The following is a 16026-nucleotide window of genomic DNA, read 5'->3' as shown; positions in this document are numbered from 1 at the left end:
CATCCTCCAGGTAAAGCGTACCCAAGGTCAGGCATACCCAAAGCAAGCTCATGTTTCCAGACCTGCCAAGCCCAGACTGAAGCAATCCTGGGCTGCCCATCAGCCTGCTTCCAAAACGGACAAGCCTGCCGCATGACGGTGCAGGCCTCCCTCTGGGGGATCCCAGGGTGGGGGGCCCGACTTCTAGGTTTGGCAAAGAAAGGTATAATTCTAAGCTAGAGAATTCTGTTTGGAGCTCACCTTGTACTTTGGGAAGAAATAATCAGCATTGTGGCTGAGCAGATACATGTAGTGTGTGGCTGCAAACTGCATGGATCTGCTGCGTTGTAATGCTGATTCTTTTTTTTTGCAAAGTACCAATAGCTTCATATAATGTTCACAATTTTTATGCAGGATCAAATAGCTCAATAGGTAGGGTGTTTGATTAGAATTCAACAGGTTATAGGTTTGAATCCTGGGTATGGTAGTTTGAGATGTGTTATTTAATAAAGTATGTTGTTCTGACTGCCGGCATCCTATCACCTGGGATATCATACTAAATAAATGGAGTTGATCAAATTTTTTTTTTTTAACTAGGGACAATTTCCAGATACTTCTCTTTATAACTGAGATTGCCCCCTGGAACTTCACATCAGTTGACAACTATGCATGAGTGGGCAGTGCTTGCCCTGGATCTGTCCACCCATTTATGTGCCGCCATAAAATAAAGCATGACTAACAGTTATCCTGGGCGTACACTACACAATTATCTGTCAGGCTATCTATCCAGTCTGGATGGATGGAATGAAAATCTGGTAATGTATAGGAGCAAATGTCAATTAACCATTTGCTCCCAAACACTAGAAAAGTGGTCAAAAATGGTCATTACACAAATTGGTTAAACCCAAAATTTAACCAATTTGTTTAGGGGACCATTTTTGTCCATTTTTTAGTGTTTGAGAGTAAATCGTTGATGGTCATTTGCTCACATAGATAACCGGATTTCTATTCCAACCAGCCAGTGTTGGAGAGATGGTCTGCCAGATTACATAATGCATACCAGAGCCATAACTAGACTTTTTGGTGCCCTGTGACAGAGAATTATATGCCCTCCCCCCCATTTTTGCAATATGGACAAAAGGCGCATGCCTTGTGGGGAAGGGGCATAACAAGATTGATCTCAGAGAAAGCACATGAGATATGAAGATATATCTAGTATACTTGACACTCAATGGTTTGTGGTATTGCAGGGGTGCCCTCCTTAAATGCATATACAGTCACACATGGCATGTTTGTGTAAATGGCATATCAGCAGTCAGCACTAACTGGTGACATGCCATTTGTACAAGTAAGCCATGTGTGACTAATATATAAACATACTTTATTAAATAACACCTCAAACTATCATACCCAGGATTCAAACCTATAACCTGTTAAATTCTAATCAAACACCCTACCCATTGAGCTACTTGATCCTGCATCTATTCTAACCTCCAAAAACAGATTCAGTTGCATTTTCCAGCGTGTTTTGTTTGCGCCTTTGCAAATGTCTTACATCGACAAACTTATTTAGTACTATTTTGCAAATAGGGTTACATTGTCGCAACATTGTGTTCCCTAATTGCTTGATTTTTTAAATGCAAAAATTGATAAAGACACCTGATAATTGCTCTGTGGAGTCTTCTTTTGTGTCTACTTCTTATCTACATTTAATTCCCTACCTATAATCAAGGCATTTTTAAATGCTGGGTGCTGCCAGGACGTGAGGCCTACCTAGTCTTTAGATCTGAATTTGAATGTACTTGTGAACTAACTTAATTTCCTACTTCTAAACTCATTCCTAAATTCACTACTTACATTAATCCTGTAGTTGGGCATTTTGAGCCTTCAATTGTGGGCATTGTTTTGTGTCCAGACCAGCAGCTGGTGGTGTGCATTTGCTGGAAAGGCATCGAAGACCTCCGATATGCTGCATCTCCTGATGTGTGTCTGCCTCAAGTGGCAGTCAGCAAATGCATGCTAGACACCCCATTCCAAGCTGATTGTGACATCACGGAACATGCATCATAGAACAGGCATGCTAGAACATGGGTCTTCAACCTGCGACCCTCCAGCTGCTGTGGAACTACATATCCCAGCATGCCCTGCCTCAGTTTTAGCATACCTTAATAGCAAAACTGTGGCAGGGCATGCTGGGATGTGTAGTTTCACAGCAGCTGGAGGGCCACAGGATGAAGACCCATGTGCTAGAACCAAACCGCAGGTACATTGAATGCTAGCAAGCTGAACGTTTAAATCCTTTTTGTTCCGCAGCATTCCAATGTGGAAGATTCCATGGAACCAGAGATTATTCCATTGAGAAGGACATGCTGCCTGGATGACTGCACTGTGCAAATTAAATCACGGAGCCAGTTGGCTTGTGGGTGGCTCTGGTTACTGGGTGGTTAGGTGGGCGGTGTGTCGGAGGTGGAGCACATGAAAATGAATGTGTATCATCCAGCTAGTGAGAGAGAAAACTCATGCAGGAGTGTGCCTGCTTGTCAGTGAGTTATGCACCTTGCCAGACGTCAAATCTACATGGAGCAACTGGAGGGGACAAGAGCAGGTTTGGAAAATATAGACAGAAGAGCATATATGCTGGCGCATTCTCCATGATTGTGTCAGCTTATGTTTTGGTGCACTGCACTTTCCTCCACTAAGTTTTAGCCATTTTGTTTAAACGCAAGTGTAGTTGCTTCTCGCTCTTTTGGCTGTGATATTGTATTGTGGTTGAAGAGTCTGCTGGAGGGATTGTTTTCTTCATTGGCGAGAGACTGAAGATATTCCAGGATGGAAGGCTTGGGAACACTATCCGTTTTTCAGTTGTGGAAGAGTTGAAAGACCGGATTGGACTACATTCTATAGTAAAGGGTATCTTTGTATTTATTAATCCTCCCTTTATATGTGTCTGTCTTTCAATAAAGCTTTGGGCTTGTGATTCCGTCACCCTCTTACACTCCACACCCATAGCCTTATTAACTATTGTATTGTTTAAATGTATAGTGCAGTTCATGATTTATAGTGTAGGCTGACCTGTGCTGTAGTTCTTGAACTGTACTATACCGACAGCATTTGTATTGTGTTTTGGCTGTGCTGCAACACAGTACTTATGTGTGTAATGTTTATGTATGTTTTATGGCTTCTTTATGTCAATAAAGACTGCTTTTTCAATCCAATATCTGAAAACAATCAATGTTTATCTTTGATGGCAATAGAAGTGGTATGATATTTGCTGCTTTTGAAAGGCAATATCTGATATGTCCCCTATCTGGGAACCATATATTAAATGGCTTTTCAGAAAAGGGAGATGGGAGAAGAGCTTTCAGTACTTGTAGGACCGATGCACATTTCCTATTCTAGCCTCCAAACACAGATTCAGTTGCATTTTCCAGCGTGTTTTGGATGCGCCTTTGCAAATGTCTTACATCGACAAACTTATTTAGTACTATTTTGCAAATAGGGTTACATTGTTGCAACATTGTGTTCCCTAATTGCTTGATTTTTTAAATGCAACAATTGATAAAAACACCTGATAACTGCTCTGCGGAGTCTTATTTTGTGTCTTCTTCTTATCTACATTTAATTCCGTACCTCTAATCAAGGCATTTTTAAATGCTGGCGGCTGCCAGGACGTGAGGCCTACCTAGACTTTAGATCTGAATTTGAATGTACTTGTGAACTAACTTAATTTCCTACTTCTAAATTCATTCCTAAATTCACTACTTACATGAATCCTGTAGTTGGGCATTTTGGGACTTCGATTGTGGGCATTGTTTTGTGTCCAGACCAGCAGCAGGTGGTGTGCATTTGCTGGAAAGGCATCGAAGACCTCCGATATGCTGCATCTCCTGATGTGTGTCTCCCTCAAGTGGCTGTCAGCAAATGCCTGCTAGACACCCCATTCCAAGCTGATTGTGACATCACGGAACATGCATCATAGAACAGGCATGCTAAAACATGGGTCTTCAACCTGCGACCCTCCAACTGCTGTGGAACTACACATCCCAGCATGCCCTGCCTTAGTTTTAGCATACCTTATAGCAAAACTGTGGCAGGGCATGCTGGGATGTGTAGTTTCACAGCAGCTGGAGGGCCACAGGATGAAGACCCATGTGCTAGAGCCAAGCCGCAGGTACATTGAATGCTAGCAAGCTGAATATTTAAATCCTTTTTGTTCCGCAGCATTCCAATGCGGAAGATTCCATGGAACCAGAGATCCCTCCATTGAGAAGGACATGCTGCCTGGATGACTACACTGTGCAAATTAAATCACGGAGCCAGTTGGTTTGTGGGTGGCTCTGGTGACTGGGTGGTTGGGTGGGTGGTGTGTCGGAGGTGGAGCACATGCAAATGATTGTGTATCATCCAGCTAGTGAGAGTGAAAACTCATGCAGGAGTGTGCCTGCTTGTCAGTGGGTTATGCACCTTGCCAGACGTTAAATCTACATAGAGCAGCTGGAGGGGACAAGAGCAGGTTTGCAAAATATAGATAGAAGAGCATATATGCTGGCGCATTCTCCATGATTGTGTCAGCTTATGTTTTGGTGCACTGCACTTTCCTCCACTAAGTTTTAGCCATTTTTGTTAAGCTCAAGTGTAGTTGCTTCTCGGCCTTTTGGCTGTGATCTTGTATTGTGGTTGAAGGGTCTGCTGGAGGGAGGGATTGCTTTCTTCATTGGCGAAAGACCAAAGATATTCCAGGATGGAAGGCTTGGGAACACTATCCGTTTATCAATTGTGGAAGAGTTGAAAGACCGGATTGAACTACATTCTATAGTAAAGGATGTCTTTCTATGTATTAATCCTCCCCTTATATGTGTCAGTCTTTCAATAAAGCTTCGGGCTTGTGATTCCCTCACCCTCTTACACTCCACACCCATAGCCTTATTAACTGTTGTATTATTGTACAGTTTAAATGTATAGTGCAGTTCATGATTTATAGTGTAGGCTGGCCTGTGCTGTAGTTCTTGAACTGTACTATACCGTCAGCATTTCTATTGTGTTTTGGCTGTGCCGCAACGCGGTACTTATGTGTGTAATGTTTATGTATGTTTTTTTGCTTCTTTATGTGCATCGGTCCTACAAGTACTGAAAGCTCTTCTCCCATCTCCCTTTTCTGAAAAGCCATTTAATATATGGTTCCCAGATAGGGGACATATCAGATATTGGATTTCAAAAGCATCAAATATCATACCACTTTTATTGCCATCAAAGATAAACATTGATTGTTTTCAGATATTGGCTTGAAAAAGCAGTCTTTATTGACATAAAAAAAAACATACATAAACATTGCACACATAAATACAGTGTTGCAGCACAGCCAAAACACAATACAAATGCTGACGGTATAGTACAGTTCAAGAACTACAGCACAGGCCAGTCTACACTATAAATCATGAACTGCACTATACATTTAAACTATACAATAATACAACAGTTAATAAGGCTATGGGTGTGGAGTGTAAGAGGGTGAGGGATTCACAAAACCGAAGCTTTATTGTAACACAGACACATATAAGGGGAGGGTCAATAAATAGAAAGATATCCTTTACTATAGAATGTAGTCCAATCCGACCTCTGTGCTCTTCCACAACTGAAAAACAGATAGTGTTCCCAAGCCTTCCATCCTGGAATATCTTTGGTCTTTCGCCAATGAAGAAAACAATCCCTCCCTCCAGCAGACCCTTCAACCACGATACAAGATCACAGCCAAAAGGCCGAGAAGAAACTACACTTGAGCTTAACAAAAATGGCTAAAACTTAGTGGAGGAAAGTGCAGTGCACCAAAACATAAGCTGACACAATCATGGAGAATGCGCCAGCATATATGCTCTTCTATCTATATTTTGCAAACCTGCTCTTGTCCCCTCCAGCTGCTCTATGTAGATTTAACGTCTGGCAAGGTGCATAACCCACTGACAAGCAGGCACACTCCTGCATGAGTTTTCTCTCTCACTAGCTGGATGATACACAATCATTTGCATGCGCTCCACCTCCGACACACCACCCACCCAACCACCCAGTCACCAGAGCCACCCACAAGCCAACTGGCTCCGTGATTTAATTTGCACAGTGTAGTCATCCAGGCAGCATGTCCTTCTCAATGGAAGGATCTCTGGTTCCATGGAATCTTCCGCATTGGAATGCTGCGGAACAAAAAGGATTTAAATATTCAGCTTGCTAGCATTCAATGTACCTGCGGCTTGGCTCTAGCACATGGGTCTTCATCCTGTGGCCCTCCAGCTGCTGTGAAACTACACATCCCAGCATGCCCTGCCACAGTTTTGCTATTAAGGTATGCTAAAACTGAGGCAGGGCATGCTGGGATGTATAGTTCCACAGCAGCTGGAGGGTCGCAGGTTGAAGACCCATGTTTTAGCATGCCTGTTCTATGATGCATGTTCCATGATGTCACAATCAGCTTGGAATGGGGTGTCTAGCAGGCATTTGCTGACAGCCACTTGAGGGAGACACACATCAGGAGATGCAGCATATCGGAGGTCTTCGATGCCTTTCCAGCAAATGCACACCACCTGCTGCTGGTCTGGACACAAAACAATGCCCACAATCGAAGTCCCAAAATGCCCAACTACAGGATTCATGTAAGTAGTGAATTTAGGAATGAATTTAGAAGTAGGAAATTAAGTTAGTTCACAAGTACATTCAAATTCAGATCTAAAGACTAAACACAAAACACAAAAGAAGACTCCACAGAGCAATTATCAGGTGTCTTTATCAATTGTTGCATTTAAAAAATCAAGCAATTAGGGAACACAATGTTGCGACAATGTAACCCTATTTGCAAAATAGTACTAAATAAGTTTGTCGATGTAAGACATTTGCAAAGGCGCAAACAAAACACGCTGGAAAATGCAACTGAATCTGTTTTTGGAGGTTAGAAAAGATGTAGGATCAAGTAGCTCCATGGGTAGGGTGTTTGATTAAAATTCAACAGGTTATAGGTTTGAATCCTGGGTATGATAGTTTGAGGTGTTATTTAATAAAGCATGTTTATATATTAGTCACACATGGCTTACTTGTACAAATGGCATGTCACCAGTTAGTGCTGACTGCTGATATGCCATTTGCACTAAAACAAATGAAAATGGTAAAAGTTATTGTACTTTAAGTAAAAATAAAAGAGCAAAAATATCAATCCCAGTTTTGGATTACTTGAATTAACAAAAAAAAACGCATATAGCAGAGGATAGTTTCAATCTGCTTACCTCTGGGCTATGGACCCAGCATGCTTCCATTACAGTACTCTGCTGCACATGTAATTGCAAGAGATCCTGAAGCACTCACTCATCATGGGAAAGTACCAATGTGTTTCTTCATTGGTTGATGGAAGAAACATCTTACAAAAACTCTCCAGATTATTGACTATTTAAAGTTTTTCTAGGAAACGTTCTAGATGAATGCTTATTAGCCTTTGTCAGTATGTACTTTTGCAAAGTGTCGCTGTGGCGCAATCAGTTAGTGTGTACGGCTATTAACCAAAAGGTTGGTGGTTCAATCCCACCCAGGGATGTAATTGACCTTGTTATCAGATTTTGGTGATCTTTAAGTAGACAAGTCAAAATTTCAAAAACCCCTGTTATGGTGTAGGGTACCTGGCCTTCTCTGATGTAATCAGAGTTAGATTTGATTCAGTGATTTTATAAAAACAGCTAGGAAGCACAATTTAGCAGTGGTTTGCAGAGAAAAAGAAATATGCTGGCAAAAAAAATCCAATTGAGTGATTAAACAGCTCTTCATTTTCTGGCTTTATTTTTATGCTAACAAATTTGTTCTCTGAAAAGTGTCCACAAAGCCAAGTATCTGATTAACATCTTTGTAGGGATGGTTTTTCACCTATTACTAAATTAAACTTGCTTCATTGGAAAGGCAGCAAGATGCATCCTCATTTCAATATCTACTGAAATAATACAGGTTGACACCAGGAAACATTAACGCCACTGCATCCTTGCTGCTTTCTCATGTGGAAGTCTGTTTAATGTGAAAACAAGGTGATATCTAATTAGCACACAGGTAAGGAATTAAGAAAATCTTTATTTAAGGGTGAAGATGTTTCTCACAAAATCGTTGCCCCAATGCATCATTGAAATTCAAGCTGGAAAGATGATTTTAATATATCACTTGTACATTTTGTATTGCTCTTCTGGTGACAATGTAGTTTGTTTTTGTCAATTACCATTTTAATAATAGGGTAAAGAAAATTAAGTGGATTTTTGAAAGAAAACAATACTGTCAATATACTATTAAAACAAATTAAAATGGTAAAAGTTATTGTACTTTAAGTAAAAATAAAATAGCAAAAATATCAATCCCAGTTTTGGATTACTTTAATTAACAAAAAAAAAATGCATATAGCAGAGGATAGTTTCAATCTGCCTACCTCTGGGTTAAGGGGCCCAGCATGCTTCAATTGCAGTACTCTGCTGCACATGTAAGTGCAAGAGATCCTGAAGCACTCACTCATCATGGGAAAGTACCAATGCGTTTCTTCATTGGTTGATGGAAGAAACATCTTACAAAAACTCTCCAGATTATTGACTTTTTAAAGTTTTCTAGGAAACGTTCTAGATGAATGCTTATTAGCCTTTGTCAGTATGTACTTTTGCAAAGTGTCTCTGTGGTGCAATCGGTTAGTGTGTTTGGTTATTAACCAAAGGGTTGGTGGTTCAATCCCACCCAGGGATGTTATTGACCTTGTCATCAGATTTTGGTGATCTTTAAGTAGACAAGTCAAAATTTCAAACCCCCTCTTATGGTGTAGGGTACCTGGCCTACTCTGATGTAATCAGAGTTAGATTTGATTAAGTGATTTTATCAAAAAACAGCTAGGAAGCACAATTTAGCAGTGGGTTGCAGAGAAAATGAAATATGCTGGCAGAAAAATCCAATTGAGTGATTAAACAGCTCTTCATTTTCTGGCTTTATTTTTATGCTAACTAATTTGTTCTCTGAAAAGTGTCCACAAAGCCAAGTATCGGATTAACATCTTTGTAGGGATGGTTTTTCACCTATTACTAAATTAAACTTGCTTCATTGGAAAGGCAGCAAGATGCATCCTCATTTCAATATCTACTGAAATAATACAGGTTGACACCAGGAAACATTAACGCCACTGCATCCTTGCTGCTTTCTCATGTGGAAGTCTGTTTAATGTGAAAACAAGGTGATATCTAATTAGCACACAGGTAAGGAATTAAGAAAATCTTTATTTAAGGGTAAGATGTTTCTCACAAAATCGTTGCCCCAATGCATCATTGAAATTCAAGCTGGAAAGATGATTTTAATATATCACTTGTACATTTTGTATTGCTCTTCTGGTGACAATGTAGTTTGTTTTTGTCAATTACCATTTTAATAATCGGGTAAAGAAAATTAAGTGGATTTTTGAAAGAAAACAATACTGTCTATATACTATTAAAACAAATTAAAAAGGTAAAAGTTATTGTACTTTAAGTAAAATAAAAAGAGCAAAAATATCAATCCCAGTTTTGGATTACTTTAATTAACAAAAAAAAATGCATATAGCAGAGGATAATTTCAATCTGCCTACCTCTGGGTTATGGACCCAGCATGCTTCCATTACAGTACTCTGCTGCACATGTAAGTGCAAGAGATCCTGAAGCACTCACTCATCATGGGAAAGTACCAATGTGTTTCTTCATTGGTTGATGGAAGAAACATCTTACAAAAACTCTCCAGATTATTGACTATTTAAAGTTTTTCTAGGAAACGTTCTAGATGAATGCTTATTAGCCTTTGTCAGTATGTACTTTTGCAAAGTGTCGCTGTAGCGCAATCAGTTAGTGTGTACGGCTATTAACCAAAAAGTTGGTGGTTCAATCCCACCCAGGGACGTAATTGACCTTGTGATCAGATTTTGGTGATATTTAAGTAGACAAGTCAAAATTTCAAACCCTCTCTTATGGTGTAGGGTACCTGGCCTACTCTGATGTAATCAGAGTTAGATTTGATTAAGTGATTTTATAAAAAAAACAGCTAGGAAGCACAATTTAGCAGTGGGTTGCAGAGAAAAAGAAATATGCTGGCAGAAAAATCCAATTGAGTGATTAAACAGCTCTTCATTTTCTGACTTTATTTTTATGCTAACAAATTTGTTCTCTGAAAAGAGTCCACAAAGACAAGTATCTGATTAACACCTTTGTAGGGATGGTTTTTCACCTATTACTAAATTAAAAATGCTTCATTGGAAAGGCAGCAAGATGCATCCTCATTTCAAGATCTACTGAAATAATACAGGTTGACACCAGGAAACATTAACGCCACTGCATCCTTGCTGCTTTCTCATGTGGAAGTCTGTTTAATGTGAAAACAAGGTGATATCTAATTAGCACACAGGTAAGGAATTAAGAAATTCTTTATTTAATGGTAAGATGTTTCTCACAAAATCGTTGCCCCAATGCATCATTGAAATTCAAGCTGGAAAGATGATTTTAATATATCACTTGTACATTTTGTATTGCTCTTCTGGTGACAATGTAGTTTGTTTTTGTCAATTACCATTTTAATAATCGGGTAAAGAAAATTAAGTGGATTTTTGAAAGAAAACAATACTGTCTATATACTATTAAAACAAATTAAAAAGGTAAAAGTTATTGTACTTTAAGTAAAATAAAAAGAGCAAAAATATCAATCCCAGTTTTGGATTACTTTAATTAACAAAAAAAAATGCATATAGCAGAGGATAATTTCAATCTGCCTACCTCTGGGTTATGGACCCAGCATGCTTCCATTACAGTACTCTGCTGCACATGTAAGTGCAAGAGATCCTGAAGCACTCACTCATCATGGGAAAGTACCAATGTGTTTCTTCATTGGTTGATGGAAGAAACATCTTACAAAAACTCTCCAGATTATTGACTATTTAAAGTTTTTCTAGGAAACGTTCTAGATGAATGCTTATTAGCCTTTGTCAGTATGTACTTTTGCAAAGTGTCGCTGTAGCGCAATCAGTTAGTGTGTACGGCTATTAACCAAAAAGTTGGTGGTTCAATCCCACCCAGGGACGTAATTGACCTTGTGATCAGATTTTGGTGATATTTAAGTAGACAAGTCAAAATTTCAAACCCTCTCTTATGGTGTAGGGTACCTGGCCTACTCTGATGTAATCAGAGTTAGATTTGATTAAGTGATTTTATAAAAAAAACAGCTAGGAAGCACAATTTAGCAGTGGGTTGCAGAGAAAAAGAAATATGCTGGCAGAAAAATCCAATTGAGTGATTAAACAGCTCTTCATTTTCTGGCTTTATTTTTATGCTAACAAATTTGTTCTCTGAAAAGAGTCCACAAAGCCAAGTATCTGATTAACACCTTTGTAGGGATGGTTTTTCACCTATTACTAAATTAAACATGCTTCATTGGAAAGGCAGCAAGATGCATCCTCATTTCAATATCTACTGAAATAATACAGGTTGACACCAGAAAACATTAACGCCACTGCATCCTTGCTGCTTTCTCATGTGGAAGTCTGTTTAATGTGAAAACAAGGTGATATCTAATTAGCACACAGGTAAGGAATTAAGAAAATCTTTATTTAAGGGTGAAGAGGTTTCTCACAAAATCGTTGCCCCAATGCATCATTGAAATTCAAGCTGGAAAGATGATTTTAATATATCACTTGTACATTTTGTATTGCTCTTCTGGTGACAATGTAGTTTGTTTTTGTCAATTACCATTTGAATAATAGGGTAAAGAAAATTAAGTGGATTTTTGAAAGAAAACAATACTGTCAATATACTATTAAAACAAATTAAAATAATAAAAGTTATTGTACTTTAAGTAAAAATAAAAGAGCAAAAATATCAATCCCAGTTTTGGATTACTTTAATTAACAAAAAAAAATGCATATAGCAGAGGATAGTTTCAATCTGCCTACCTCTGGGTTATGGGCCCAGCATGCTTCCATTGCAGTACTCTGCTGCACATGTAAGTGCAAGAGATCCTGAAGCACTCACTCATCATGGGAAAGTACCAATGTGTTTCTTCATTGGTTGATGGAAGAAACATCTTACAAAAACTCTCCAGATTATTGACTTTTTAAAGTTTTTCTAGGAAACGTTCTAGATGAATGCTTATTAGCCTTTGTCAGTATATACTTTTGCAATGTGTCTCTGTGGCGCAATCAGTTAGCGTGTTCGGTTATTAACCAAAAGGTTGGTGGTTCAATCCTACCCAGGGACGTAATTTACCTTGTTATCAGATTTTGGTGATCTTTAAGTAGACAAGTCAAAATTTCAAACCCCCTCTTATGGTGTAGGGTACCTGGCCTTCTCTGATGTAATCAGAGTTAGATTTGATTAAGTGATTTTATAAAAGAACAGCTAGGAAGCACAACTTAGCAGTGGGTTGCAGAGAAAAAGAAATACGCTTGCAGAAAAATCCAATTGAGTGATTAAACAGCTCTTCATTTTCTGGCTTTATTTTTATGCTAACAAATTTGTTCTCTGAAAAGTGTCCACAAAGCCAAGTATCTGATTAACACCTTTGTAGGGATGGTTTTTCACCTATTACTAAATTAAACTTGCTTCATTGGAAAGGCAGCAAGTGATGTCATCCAAGCAGTGGGTCAAAGTTGGCTTCAACCCTCGTCTGCTTATGAAAAGAGAAAAGGGATATGCAGGGCATGGCGGCCTTTTGCGACGCTTGGATGACCCCTAGTTCGCATTAAACACCCCCACCCTCCTTCGGTGTGGGGCTCATGTTGGCCATGCCCCAGCCCCTGAAGCATTCAAGCTGATTTCTTGCAGCAGCTGGGTACTGTAACAGCTCCAGAGCTGCTCTGTAAGGCAAGTAAAAGGGTGTGGGCCCTGCAGCACTACCTGTAGTTTGCATTGTGCATTGGAAGGCACAAAGTAAGCAGACGGGAGGAGAAGTCAGGATAGTTCACAAGGTTATAGAAGGGAGGGGCTCAAGAAAAGAGAAGTGGAAACAGACAGCATACTAGGCTGGAGAGAGACCTGAGACAAAGAGATCTGAATTATACGAGAACCGTCCAGGGGAAACACAAATTATGCAGTCAAGTTTCCCACATTTGGGGAAATCGCAAGGGACAGCACTCCCAGAGTGCAATGGGTGAGCCTTGCCCTGGGAGAAGCACCTTCATGATCATAGTATCTCACCTGGCAGGTTAGTAGGAGTTGGGCTAGAGCTGGGGAGGGTCGCTGCTCGGGCACTACCTTTCAAGTGAAGGAGATCCAACTGAGGCAGCACAAGGGAACTCTCAAAAGAAGAACAAGGCTAGAGGAAGATCTGAGACAAAGAAATCTGACTTTTACCAGAGCTGACCAGAGGAAAGCACAAACACAGTCCACCACTACCACAAATAATGCAGTCGAGTTTCCCACATTTGGGGAAATCACAGGGGTCAGCATACCCAGAATGCAATGAATGAACCTCACCCTGGGAGAACAATCTTCATGACAATAGTATCTCCTATGCAAAATAAGTATGATTTGGGATAGGGCTGGGGAGGGCCGCTGCTCAGGCACATCTCTGTCAAGTAAAGGAGATTCAACTGAGGCAGCACAAGGGAACTCTCATCTGGGGACAACAACTGCAGGGAGAACACATATTTTCAGATGAACATGGGGTGGCAGAAGGCTGCCTAATACTGAAGCACCCCCAAACAACAAACCAAATGCAACAACTAGTGCAAGCATTCCTGGGGGATGGCCTGCAGCAGATGGATTTGAATATGGTGATGTCATCCAAGCAGTGGGTCAAAGTTGGCTTCAACCCTCGTCTGCATATGAAAAGAGAAAAGGAGCGTGCAGGGCATGGAGGCCTTTTGTGGTGCTTGGATGACCCCTAGTTCGCATTAAGCACCCCCACCCTCCTTCGGTGTGGGGCTCATGTTGGCCATTCCCCAGCCCCTGAAGCATTCAAGCTGATTTCTTGCTGCAGCTGGGCACTGTAACAGCTCCAGAGCTGCTCTGTAAAGCAAGTAAAAGGGTGTGGGCCCTGCAGCACTACCCGTAGTTTGCATTGTGCATTGGGAGGCACAAAGTAAGCAGACGGGAGGAGAAGTCAGGATAGTGCACAAGGGTATAGAAGGGAGGGGCTCAAGAAAAAAGAAGTGGAACCAGACAGCAAACTAGGCTGGAGAGAGACCTGAGACAAAGAGATCTGAATTACATGAGAGCCGACCAGGGAAAACTCAAATTATGCAGTCAAGTTTCCCACATTTGGGGAAATCGCAGGGGCAGCACACCCAGAGTGCAATGGGTGAGCCTTGCCCTGGGAGAAGCACCTTCATGATCATAGTATCTCACCTGGCAGGTAAGTAGGAGTTGGGCTAGAGCTGGGGAGGGTCGCTGCTCGGGCACCCCCCTGTCAAGTGAAGGAGATCCAACTGAGGCAGCACAAGGGAACTCTCGAAAGAAGAGCAAGGCTAGAGGAAGATCTGAGACAAAGAAATCTGACTTTTACCAGAGCTGACCAGAGGAAAGCACAAACACAGTCCCCCACTACCACAAATAATGCAGTCGAGTTTCCCACATTTGGGGAAATCACAGGGGTCAGCATACCCAGAATGCAATGAATGAACCTCACCCTGGGAGAACAATCTTCATGACCATGGTATCTCCTATGCAAAATAAGTATGATTTGGGATAGGGCTGGGGAGGGCCGTTGCTCAGGCACATCTCTGTCAAGTAAGTTGCATTTGATTTGTTGTTTGGGGGTGCTTCAGTATTAGGCAGCCTTCTGCCCTACCATGTTCATCTGAAAATATGTGTTCTCCCTGCAGTTGTTGTCCCCAGATGAGAGTTCCCTTGTGCTGCCTCAGTTGAATCTCCTTTTGGAGAAGACCTCAATAAGATTGTAGCTGATCTGGCTACTGCTAAAACAGCTTGCCTACCTAGTATGACTCCTACCACGCAGAAGGCTAAAAGTACTTTTCTTGGCCCTTTCATCCTCCAGGTAAAGCGTACCCAAGGTCAGGCATACCCAAAGCAAGCTCATGTTTCCAGACCTGCCAAGCCCAGACTGAAGCAATCCTGGGCTGCCCATCAGCCTGCTTCCAAAACGGACAAGCCTGCCGCATGACGGTGCAGGCCTCCCTCTGGGGGATCCCAGGGTGGGGGGCCCGACTTCTAGGTTTGGCAAAGAAAGGTATAATTCTAAGCTAGAGAATTCTGTTTGGAGCTCACCTTGTACTTTGTGAAGAAATAATCAGCATTGTGGCTGAGCAGATACATGTAGTGTGTGGCTGCAAACTGCATGGATCTGCTGCGTTGTAATGCTGATTCTTTTTTTTTGCAAAGTACCAATAGCTTCATATAATGTTCACAATTTTTATGCAGGATCAAATAGCTCAATAGGTAGGGTGTTTGATTAGAATTCAACAGGTTATAGGTTTGAATCCTGGGTATGGTAGTTTGAGATGTGTTATTTAATAAAGTATGTTGTTCTGACTGCCGGCATCCTATCACCTGGGATATCATACTAAATAAATGGAGTTGATCAATTTTTTTTTTTTTTTAACTAGGGACAATTTCCAGATACTTCTCTTTATAACTGAGATTGCCCCCTGGAACTTCACATCAGTTGACAACTATGCATGAGTGGGCAGTGCTTGCCCTGGATCTGTCCACCCATTTATGTGCCGCCATAAAATAAAGCATGACTAACAGTTATCCTGGGCGTACACTACACAATTATCTGTCAGGCTATCTATCCAGTCTGGATGGATGGAATGAAAATCTGGTAATGTATAGGAGCAAATGTCAATTAACCATTTGCTCCCAAACACTAGAAAAGTGGTCAAAAATGGTCATTACACAAATTGGTTAAACCCAAAATTTAACCAATTTGTTTAGGGGACCATTTTTGTCCATTTTTTAGTGTTTGAGAGTAAATCGTTGATGGTCATTTGCTCACATAGATAACCGGATTTCTATTCCAACCAGCCAGTGTTGGAGAGATGGTCTGCCAGATTACATAATGCATACCAGAGCCATAACTAGACTTTTT

General features: G+C 40.7%; 4 non-coding genes across 4 annotated transcripts; all 4 read right to left on the bottom strand.

Moving 5' to 3' along the window:
* Positions 1-13023: 13023 nt before the first annotated feature.
* On the bottom strand, positions 13024-13187 carry LOC135045142 (U1 spliceosomal RNA). Its single transcript, XR_010237674.1, has one exon. It is a non-coding gene; the product is annotated as a U1 spliceosomal RNA (small nuclear RNA).
* Positions 13188-13338: 151 nt separating this feature from the next.
* On the bottom strand, positions 13339-13502 carry LOC135044965 (U1 spliceosomal RNA). Its single transcript, XR_010237501.1, has one exon. It is a non-coding gene; the product is annotated as a U1 spliceosomal RNA (small nuclear RNA).
* Positions 13503-14176: 674 nt separating this feature from the next.
* On the bottom strand, positions 14177-14339 carry LOC135045233 (U1 spliceosomal RNA). The gene has a single exon (XR_010237760.1). It is a non-coding gene; the product is annotated as a U1 spliceosomal RNA (small nuclear RNA).
* Positions 14340-14491: 152 nt separating this feature from the next.
* On the bottom strand, positions 14492-14655 carry LOC135045123 (U1 spliceosomal RNA). The gene has a single exon (XR_010237656.1). It is a non-coding gene; the product is annotated as a U1 spliceosomal RNA (small nuclear RNA).
* Between the last annotated feature and the right edge of the window lie 1371 nt (positions 14656-16026).

This window comes from Pseudophryne corroboree, unplaced genomic scaffold (genome assembly GCF_028390025.1).
Source record: "Pseudophryne corroboree isolate aPseCor3 unplaced genomic scaffold, aPseCor3.hap2 scaffold_90, whole genome shotgun sequence".
In the NCBI taxonomy this organism is placed as follows: Eukaryota; Metazoa; Chordata; class Amphibia; order Anura; family Myobatrachidae; genus Pseudophryne; species Pseudophryne corroboree.
Note: the sequence above shows the minus strand (reverse complement) of the source record. Positions and strands in the feature narration are given on the sequence as shown.